Genomic DNA, 10761 nt, shown 5'->3' on the forward strand with positions numbered 1-10761 from the left:
TATGATAAATTGTTGATTTTACGTATGTTATTGATCAGAACGAAAACTAGTATTTACCGAGAGCTGTAATGGTTTAAATGCATACTTCATATATATTATGGTGAAGCCCATTAAAGATATCGTCGCTGTTTTCACGAAGTGACGGTAGTGAAAAAAAATTGCATTCACTTTCGTTACGATTTTCCTCAGTACCGTCACTTCGTGAAAACAAGGACGATATGATATCACAACTTTTTGACAAGTCCAAAATGAAATTGAAAAAAGAAAATTGAAATTGAAATTGAAATTAGCAATAATCTTATATTTTTTGTAGTAAAGTTAAAGGCTATCATGTAGAGGTGTCTAGTGGATATGTCACCAGACTGTGGATTACAGGGTTCGAGTCCCACTGTGGAATTAATGTCATTTGGCAAGACATTAATCTACATTTGCCACTCTCCACCTAGGTGAATTAAAAGGGTACCCGGTAGGACGAAATTCCTTGAATGCTTTAGTGCCTTACTATGGCAGCTCAGCTACAGCCGGGGTAATAATGTGATACTTTGTATTACGAGCAGTAGTGGCTGCACTGTATAAATGGACCTATTTTTATCATTACCAATATGCTATTACATCATACCTATATTTTAATTTGATCTGTATTCTGAGGAAATAAATGCCACCCCGCCTATGAATGAGACGATGCTGTTATTTTCTTAACTTATTTTGCAAATATTGAGTCACAACCCAACTTTCTTAGCTAAGAAAGATAACCAACAGTCCTTTTCAGGACTACAAACCCTTAAGAAAGATTACCAAGAGTCCTTTTCAGGACTCCTCAATCCTCCCTCTCTCTCACATGGTGCACCCGCAAGCCTACTGTAAACCCAACTTTTGTTAGTGAGAACTGACTCGTAGTTACGCTTTCCTCTTTGTAAGTTTTTGTAGGAACAAGCCACATCACTTTTGTTCTGCCAATAGCTACTGTTTGGGGTTTGGGGTATGTGATACTTATATCATGTAAAGGGTTTCATACTTTTTAATTCAGGTTGAATATTCTTATTTGATTTGATTTGATTTGATTTGATTTATTGGTTTCTGCATCTTTTTTTATTAAAGGTTAATGCCAATTTCCCCATAAATATCAAGAGATTACTCCTTATAGCTTGATGGGAGGATTAAAGACAATTTGCTTTCAATCATTGGGAAATTGAGACCCCCCCCCCCCCAAAAAAAAAAAAAAAAACATCAAAAAACCCAAACAAACAAACAAAATGATTTTTCTTAAATAGGTAATAAATGCGAGTGTTGAAATTGAACTAAGAAAATGCTTGGCTCAACAAATTTCTATGTTCCTTAAAGGTTTTTTTAACGAAAAGAACCCCAGTATATTGTAGAAATTATTTTCTTTCCATTATTTAGTAGTATTGGTGATGGTTGATATGCAATATTACTGAATAGAATTGTTAACTCCAAGTTTTAGTTGTATACGTCAATGATTATCTAAGGACATGCTTGCAATGCAGTAACTCCCAAACAATATGATGTATACTGAATGTGAATAACGATCTCAGAAATATAGTCTAACCACTATATTAACTAATTTTTTTTTTTTTTCAATTATTACACCCATGAAATCTTGTGTTGTAGTTCTAGATTTATTTCATATTTTGCCTTATAAGTTCATAATATTAAGTGCTGTAGAGTGTAGTTCAGGCAAAACATTGACCTTTTTCTTAAATGTTATTATATATTGTCTTCACTCTTGCTCAGACACAATAAACAACTTGTTATTTTTTCACAAGGAAAATACTGTATTTTACAGATAATAAATCTTATCTTTTATTTTGTATGTATTTTGCAAGTAAATGCATTATTATGAACCATGGGGTTTGGGGCAAACTTTACAATTTTTTGTAATATTATAAAATTTAAATTTGTGACAATGAGTTGAGTGATATATTTTTGTACTGCTAATATACTTTCTAACAATTTGTGTAGAATAATTGTCAAACTAGATAATGTGAATGTATATTTCAAAATAATTATTTTGTATACAATTAAATGATGTCATTTATGCAATGCTAAGCACGATTGTGATATTGTTGTTTATTCTGTTCATGTCCCCCCCCCCCCTCTCTCTCTCTCTTTCTTTCTCTCTCTTTCTCTCTCTCTCTCTCTCTCTCTCTCTCTCTCTCTCTATCCCTCTCTGTATCTATTTATTCTCCCCTCCCTTTCTCCCTCCTATTGGCTTCCTCTCTATCCCTCTCTAACACCACTCTCATACAGTCTCCTTATCTCTATATCAAACTCTCTCTCCCATCTTTGTCTCTATCCTCTCTTTATCTCTCTCTCCCTCTCTCTCTCTCTCTCTCTCTCTCTCTCTATCCCTCTCTGTATCTCTTTATTCTCCCCTCCCTTTCTCCCTCCTATTGGCTTCCTCTCTATCCCTCTCTAACACCACTCTCATACAGTCTCCTCATCTCTATATCAAACTCTCTCTCCCATCTTTGTCTCTATCCTCTCTTTCTCTCTCTCTCTCTCTCTCTCTCTCTCTCTCTCTCTCTCTCTCTCTCTCTATATATATATATATATATATCTCTCTCTATCCCTCTTTATCTCTCTCTGTATCTCTTTATTCTCCCCCTCCCTTTCTCCCTCCTATTGGCTTCCTCTATATATCCCTCTCTAACACCACCCTCATACAGTCTCCTCATCTCTATATCAAACTCTCTCTCCCATCTTTGTCTCTATCCTCTCTTTCTCTCTCTCTCTCTATATATATATATATATATATCTCTCTCTCTATCCCTCTTTATCTCTCTCTGTATCTCTTTATTCTCCCCCTCCCTTTCTCCCTCCTATTGGCTTCCTCTATATATCCCTCTCTAACACCACTCTCATACAGTCTCCTCATCTCTATATCAAACTCTCTCTCCCATCTTTGTCTCTATCCTCTCTCTCTCTCTCTCTCTCTCTCTCTCTCTCTCTCTCTCTCTCTCTTATCTCTCTCTTCTCTTTATTCTCCCCCTCCCTTTCTCCCTCCTATTGCCTTTTCTTTATATCCCTCTCTAACACCACTCTCATAATAGTCTCCTCATCTCTATATCAAACTCTCTCTCCCATCTTTGTCTCTATCCTCTCTTTATCTCTCTCTATCTCTCTCTCTCTCTCTCTCTCTCTCTCTCTCTTTATCTCTCTCTCTGTATCTCTTTATTCTCCCCCTCCCTTTCTCCCTCCTATTGGCTTCCTCTATATATCCCTCTCTAACACCACTCTCATACAGTCTCCTCATCTCTATATCAAACTCTCTCTCTCCCATCTTTGTCTCTATCCTCTCTTTATCTCTCTCTCCCTCTCTCTCTCTCTCTCTCTCTCTTCCTCTTCCTCCCTTTCGTTTTCTCTTTCATTTCGTTTTCTCTTTCACTTCTTTTTCTCTTTCCTCTCTTTTTCTCTTTCCTTTTCTCTCTCATTTATACTTCCCACCCTTCTCTCTCTCTTTCTCTCTCGCTCTCTTTCTCTTTCTTTCTTTCTCATTCTCTCTCTCTCTCTATATATATTTATATTTCTCTCTCACTCCTGTTTGAATATCTTTCAAACTTTCCCTTTATTTATAGTAACCACTGAGTTCATTCTCCCACCCATAGGTTAATAAAATCTTACACAAAGTTATAGCAACTTCTAATGATATTTTATTCAAAGAAACCTCTGAATAAAGACAGCAAACACACATGAACTGTATTACATGTCTTTTTATTACATACCTAGCCAACCTTTCTTTAGAACAATAAATTATAAAATACATTTTTGTTTCAGATAAGAAAATATATTTTCTATATTACTTTTCATAGAATCTTGCTGGCCCGGATTAGCTCTTCTCTCATCATATACATGATTTTTAACATTAAACAAAAAAATTAACCACATAATGAATTTAGTACAGTGCATATAAAGAAAGGAAATTATTTCATTTCATTACAAAATGGAAATGGGGCAATAATATTTACACTTTTTGTATGAGCTCAACATTAGATAACAATACAACAGTTTCACTAACATGATAAAGAATTATAATCTCATGAAGTCAGCAATCAAATTTGTGATTAATCTGACAAATCTTAATGGAGAAAACAAACAAAGGTGAGGAGCAAATAAATATAAAGCCACTAAAAATATTTACAGTAGCCTACATTCAACTGATTTGAATTTTTTTCAGTAATACATTCCCAATAATCATAATAATCAGGGTTATTTTTTTTTAGGGGGGGGGGGGTTTACTTTTTTGCACTGTTGATAAATCACAGTTCCTATGAAATATAATAGTGTCTTAAAAGGAAATCCAACCCTTGTAATGAAAGTAGAAAAGTAAGATTAACAGAATGGCGAAGTTTGAAATAAATCTGACCAATATTAAGAAAGTTATAAATGTTTGAAATATCACTTTGGCCAAATGATTGTAACGTAGTCGGGGATAACTCTCCAGTTTGTCGTGTACAAATATACCATTAATTTCTGTTTTTTCTCCTTAGTTTTTTCTCCCTGCAAGTTGGAGCACTACTCAAAATAAATTATGTGCAACATCTCAACAAAAAAACCTTCTCTGGTTCTTTCTTTTCGAGTTTGAAATTGAAGCTCTCATTTTGTACACAGCAAATGGGGTGAATATAACCAGGGGCGGATCCAGCCGGCGGCAGGGGAGGGGCCCAATTCGTGAGAAAATATTTAGCGGCGAAACAGCCGGCCGATAATTCGCATAGTGGGGGAGGGAAGGGGGGGGGGGGTAGCTAGTGAGCATGGGTGTCGATCCCGGGGGGGGGTGGGGGATATATCCCCCCCCAATATTTCAGGTGGGGGATGGCCTGTACAATCATCCCCCCCCCCCCAATAATTCACCATCAAAACAAAAAAAATGAAGAGAAAAATTAATGATGAGAGCCCGGTGGGAGTAGTTAATGGTTATTACTCGCAAGATGACCATCGATATACACATTTTGCTATCTCATTTTCATAATACATACATAATATACGAAGTAAATGAGACAACCGTATATGAGACAAGAATAAATTGAATTCTCGCTCATACGGCTTCATCAGGAATTGATGAATTTATTCAATTTGTTCAATCAACAGCATCATAGAAATGCAGTGCGCCAAATGCAGCGTTAAAAAGCAACGAGTTAAATGTTAAGCGCGAAGCGCAAAAGTAGCAATCTGCAATGCACATCAAACAATCCTGGACAGTGTAAACATAGATGAACTCTGTGACGAATTCGTGATGAGATCGGAGACAAGGAGTTCGCGCGGGAGCGGGGAAATTCATACAAGGATTTAGAGTCGAGAACGGTACAACGAATCGTCTTCTTTCTCTAATAATTTAATGAAACGTCAAAGCTTCCGCGCTTCAAGCGGGAGGGGGTGGAAACTGAATTCAGACAAGGATTAAGAGTCGAGAATGGTACAACGAATCGTTTTCTTTCTCTAATAATTTAATGAAACGTCAAAGCTTCCGCGCTATGCGCGGGAGCGGGGAAACTGTATTTAGACAAGGATTTAGAGTCGGGAATGATATATCGAATCGTTTTCTTTCTTTAATAATCTAATGAAACGTTAAGGCTTCCGCGCTACGCGCGGAGGAAGAGGACCTTTTTAAAACAAGGATTAAGAGTCGAGAATGGTACACCGAATCGTCTTCTTTCTTTAATAATCTAATGAAACGTTAAGGCTTCCGCGCTTCGCGGGGGAGGGGGAAAACTCCCACTCCCTGCACCTAACCCCATAGGGAGCTCGCTTCGCGTGCTCACTACCGCCCCCTGAAATGAAATCCTGGCTGCTACGCGCTTGGGGAAGGGGTGTAACCTGCCACATGCTTCTAACTCTTGGTTGCTTTGATCCATATTATATAAATATTTTGGCACCTATCATCCCCCCCCCCCAACCGCGTACACAAATCGACACCCTTGCTAGTGAGCACTAATTTATTTATTTTTTTGCTCCCGAAAATGTGAAAATCGTGCCGGCCGATAATTCGCTCAGGCCCCCCCCCCCCCCTGGATCCACCACTGGTGTCCAACAGTTTTTCACAAAATAACTAAATTTTCCATTGTGCAAAATGGATGACTCCGGAGAGTCTTTGCATTTTAGAGTACCTAGATAATGCTTTCCATAATACTCTCATTACCTTAGCCTGCTTATACACTCTTTCAATCCAATGGACTTGAATTTCTCTGTGCATTAACCTGTACAACTATAATTACTTTTACCTCATTAATCTCTAATCTTTTTTTTGAAGAGCACCTAAAAAGGTTGTAAAACAAAGGTGTTTTTAGTATTATTATAATTGTAGCGCCCACACCCCGAGGGAGGGGGCATACCTATGAAAGGAAGACAAAATAAGAAAGGTGTTGACTAGGATGCATGGCAAAACAAAATCTTTATTACTTAATCTTCTACAATAACAGTCTTTTCTTACAATAACATATATACGATCAAATGGCATAACAATACTCTTCAAGTATTAAACACAAATAAATCTACCTGTTCGCATACCTTGAATTCATTAGCTCTCAGTGTTCTCTTACTATATCACTAAGAACATCATCTGGTTAGTTTCATTACTTTACTATCTCTAAACGAAACTATCCTTACTTCCATGCTTTATTTAAAAGCGCAACTCTTCATCGATCTCATAATCATAACTTGGCTACTAATAAATAACTTAACCCTTATCAAATGTCTATAACATTGCGGTATCAGTCAATCTACTTTAGCTTCTAATCATATAACTCTTCACTTAGCGTCTCTTTCAAGAAATCACATATATAGACCTAATACAAGAATGTTGGCATAATCATCCCTATATTACTGTCTAATAAGCTTCCTACTCTTTACGCTCCAAGACTGAGGATCCCTTGTGCACATAGACCCTTAGAATGTAATTCTACTCTCAGCCTTCACTAATCCATAAATTCACAAGTTACTTCTTGTCTCAGGACTTCACATTAATACTGAATAAACTTATAACTCTTCCTTAACTATAGCTCTATAGCTCATGTATTTTCCAATAGTCATCTGCATCACTTTGATCTAATACTATCTTTTCCAGCGAGATTACTGAACTTGAAAAGATACATCTTCAACAACTTATATCCTAAACTCCTTACAATATTCACAGAACTGGCAAATAGTCTTAGTCTGCAGTCTGTACTAATAGCTCTAACAAACTTACAACCAATATTACGAATTCCTCTTACTGTATAATCTCATCTTCACATACAGTTCATATTCTAATTCTAAACAACAACCAATAGTTTTACTAAATACGTGTATATTCATTTCATGGTTATATACAAAGCAAAGTGAGAGTGAAAGAGAAAGGGTGAACCATACAGAGAGAGAGAGAGAGAGAAAGAGAAAGAGAAAGAAAGAGAGAAAGAGAGGGAGAGAATATAAAGAGAGAGGGGGGAGAGAGGGGAGGTATATATATATATATATAGAGAGAGAGAGAGAGAGAGAGAGAGAGAGAGAGAGAGAGAGAGTAATTCCCAATAACATTTAACCTGAATTATCATTCCTAACAATATAATACAATGAATTCCAGACAGTGATTATGCAAGTCTTCAACTACAATATTTCATCAACCCATCCATCACTAGCTAACTATTAGACAATTATTTGACCATGTGTTTCTCAACAAGTGTATTCCCCAACTCAAATCCTTTGTCTTCTAATTTTGCTGACTCTACCAAACTTTCATTCCCGCCTAAGATACCATTTCCAGCATGGGTCAAAAACAAACACATTCTATCTCTAACACTTCTCAACATAGCATTTGGGTATAGCATATACTCTATCTACACTGTGTGCGTGTAATGCATTGCAGTGGATGGTCAAGCTTGGGGGGAGAGGGGATTAAGAACTCTGATAAGAAGTTGTGTTCACATTGCACGCACTGCCATAACCTAATAACACACTAATATTATACACGTGGTGCGTCCACACTCACTCATACCATAATACTGTAAGTTAAAGATAATCTGGACTTGAACAACTCATTTCGCTATTCAAACTGTATCTAACTCGAACTAGAATATATAACAATGTGCTTTGGCATAATGCATAGTAAATGGCACATGTCCTTGGCTAAGAATATATATATACACATGAATATCGAGCAAAAGACAAATATACTGACAGTAATAAAGTATATTCTCTTCTCAAAACTTACTTAAAATGTTGTCTAAGTCAAACAACATAATCATCAATCTCACACACTCGATAATACTTTCTTATCATTTCTACAAGTAATTACTATGTACATTAATGACATTATCTCTCCCCACATGGCATCTCTTCCCACATGGCATTTCTTATATTTCCACTCATAGTCCACATGTCATATAATCCAACAAGTCATTGGCAAAGATCATTAATATCTCTTTTTACACAGTAATACAAGATATGTGAATAGTGAAGTTATAATAGTTTAGAAATACACATATTATGAAGAACAAGAATATAACACAATTGAATAATAAGAGATTCTTTCTTACCTATGAAAGGAAGACAAAATAAGAAAGGTGTTGACTAGGATGCATGGCAAAACAAAATGAGAAGCCACTCCTGGTATCCCAGCTGGTGTGTTTATGTTGGTTGTGGGTGAGGCCACTCTCGCAGGAGGGGGTACCTAATCAACTAAGAGGAGGGACTGTGGGGGCTAGAAATATACTTGTGTCATACATAGTGGCTCGAATTCACAAAGCAAGGTTTGAGCTCAGACCAAGGTTTGACCTCAAACCTCCTTTTGTTTCGCCAAACCTCCTTTTGTTATTTACAAACCTGGTTTGTAAATAACAAAGGGAGGTTTGGCGATACAAAAGGAGGTTTGAGCTCAAACCTTGGTCTGAGCTCAAACCTTGCTTTGTGAATTCGGGCCAGTAAGTCAAAGATACACAAAAAATAGGGGGGGGGGGTATTCTGTGGGGCTCCACATAATCATGAAGTTTTTATCGTCATGCACATAATCAAGAAACTAAGGTTATCTGTTTACGATTCTATTTCGTATGGTGTATTAATTATTATGATAATCAGAAAGTTTTGATTGCCGTGCACTAATCAAGAAACTAATTGCAGTGCTCCTCCTAGGCGATCTACCCGTCGCCCAGCCAAACCTGTATGGCACTCAGACTATGACATGTGACATTGACACTCGAACAGTTTACCTTATGTCTTTAATTCTTTAACTGATATTTGGCTATTGCATTTCTTGTTTTGCTAGTTTCCGTCATGTGTTAGGTTTCGTTTTAGCCTGGTCCGCGTTCACGTTTATTGTTCTTACTTTTACTTGTCGTTGATCATTGGGTCGTATTTTAAGTCTTTGTCGCACTGTTAGCCTTTCGTTTCTTTTTGCACCAAAGACTTGGGGGGAGATAGAGGATTATGTTATAGTTTGATCTTAATTAAGGGTATTTTCTGTTATCTTATTTGTTTACAGTCCGTGATCATTGTTGAAGTCTAGTGGCGTACACAGGATTTTTTCAAGGGGGGGGGGGGGGGGGGGGTTTAAAATTTTGAAATCGGGCCGAAAATTTCGCAATGACTCAGCCAGCCGCTGAATAAGCGGGGGGGGGGGGGGGGGGGCTAAGAGGACACTTTTTTGTGGGGGGGGGGGGGGGTCTCGAAATTTGAATAATTGACATTTTTTTTTGGGGGGGGGGGGGGGGAGGTAAGGTTTTTTTTTTGTTATGATTAAAAAACAAAAACAAAAAAACAAAAACAAAAAACAAAGGGGGGGGGTTAGGGGGTTATAGGGGGGTTTACACACATAAAAATACCAAAGGGGGGGGTTCAACCAACTAACCCCCCCCCCCCCCCCCCCCCCCCCCCCCCCCCCCTGTGTACGCGCCTGTTGAAGTCTACTGATCGACTGACACAAATAATAGCCAGATCTTATTTAGAATTAGTACATACAATGATTGTGCATATCGATATCTGGGGCAGGCAACGTTCGGTCAGATTTTAGCTTTATATTCAAACAACGTTTTGCGTAACTTTTAAAATTTTTGTTAACAAAAAAAAAACCTATAGACGCCCTGTATATATTTGAAATGTTGGTTTATTTTGCTGAGAGAATATAAACAAATTGTTTGCTGAGACATGTTGAAGAAAAATGGTCTAGTAATGGAAAAAGGAATAGATTACACTTTTCTGCTCATTATTGAATACATGTCAGGGAGGGGAAGTCCACCTTGATATTAAGTTAGCTTCATTAGAAGCAGAACAACAATTTGGGTTTTCTGTTGTACGCAGAAAAATCTAAATTTTCTATTCTTTCATCAATATTCGACTTTAAACGCATTTGTTTTGAAAAACCCTCGCAGAAATATGTCTTAAATTAGATCCTCTTTCACATTATGATACAATTTGAGTCAAATTATACCATCAAACTTTTGGGGCTCCCAACGATTAAGAGGCTCTACACCAGGCGCGGATCTAGGATTTCTTAGGGGGGGGGCCCAAATTTAAAATTATGCGAGCCAAATATCGGTACGTAATGGTGACCTGCATTGACGTAGTGGGGGGGGGGGGGTGCAGGGTGGGGCGATTTCCACCTCCCTCCTCCGCAAAGCGCCGAAGCTTTGACGTTTCATTAAATTATTAGACAAAAAAAAGAAGACGATTCGTTGTACCGTTCTCGAAAATAATCCTCGTTTTAATTCAGTTTCCCCCTCCCATGCAGAGCTTTTACGTTTCATTAAATCATTAAAGAAAGAAGACGATTCGTAT

Source organism: Strongylocentrotus purpuratus, unplaced genomic scaffold (assembly GCF_000002235.5).
Source record: "Strongylocentrotus purpuratus isolate Spur 01 unplaced genomic scaffold, Spur_5.0 spur5_contig_855, whole genome shotgun sequence".
Lineage (NCBI taxonomy): Eukaryota > Metazoa > Echinodermata > Echinoidea > Camarodonta > Strongylocentrotidae > Strongylocentrotus > Strongylocentrotus purpuratus.